Below are 702 nucleotides of genomic sequence, written 5' to 3' on the forward strand. Positions count from 1 at the left end.
CCCTATCTCTTTGTTGGGAGCGGTGGGCATCGCTTTGTACGCAAAGTACACGTTTGATGCCGGGAGAACCTGATGGACATCAGAAGTGGAAATGCTATGAAGACGCCTGAAGCGATGGATCCAGTCCGTGCTGAGGAGTGAGAAAGGGCTCTATTGCCTGCTGACTACTCGCAGATGTTCTAGCTGTAGTTGTACAAATATTTGCGCGTTGCATACCATAACTTTTCCCAGCTGAGAGGTAATATGGGCGAAGCATTCATTGCAAGGTCGTGCGATAAGCACCTCGCGGAGAGACGTCGATTTTCAGTACAGACAATACGGCATAATGAACACGAAATGGGCTCCATTCTTACTCGTGCAACTTGTGTTCAACGTAATCCGGCTATAAATGAAGCGACCTTTTTGGTGCGGGATGAGGCTTACAGCTCCGAGTTATTGGTTGTTAACATCAGCGTCTCAGGTTCTGTACGGTCGCGAAATGTCTTGATAAACTCATATATATCGTGCAATTACGTGCTTCACGAAACAGCTGGCGGCATGCGAAGGCATTGAAGATGCATATTACGAATACAATATCTGTGAGTCGTGCAACGGGCAATGTCGAAGATTATATGACTTTACAACTTAAGTCTGAAAAATTCAACACCAAAAAGCACTGAATGATATTGAAAGTAAGGTGCCACGACGCTCTGTCAGGTGAAA

Source organism: Plasmopara halstedii, assembly GCF_900000015.1.
Source record: "Plasmopara halstedii genome assembly, contig: Scaffold_1343, whole genome shotgun sequence".
Classification (NCBI taxonomy): Eukaryota; Oomycota; class Peronosporomycetes; order Peronosporales; family Peronosporaceae; genus Plasmopara; species Plasmopara halstedii.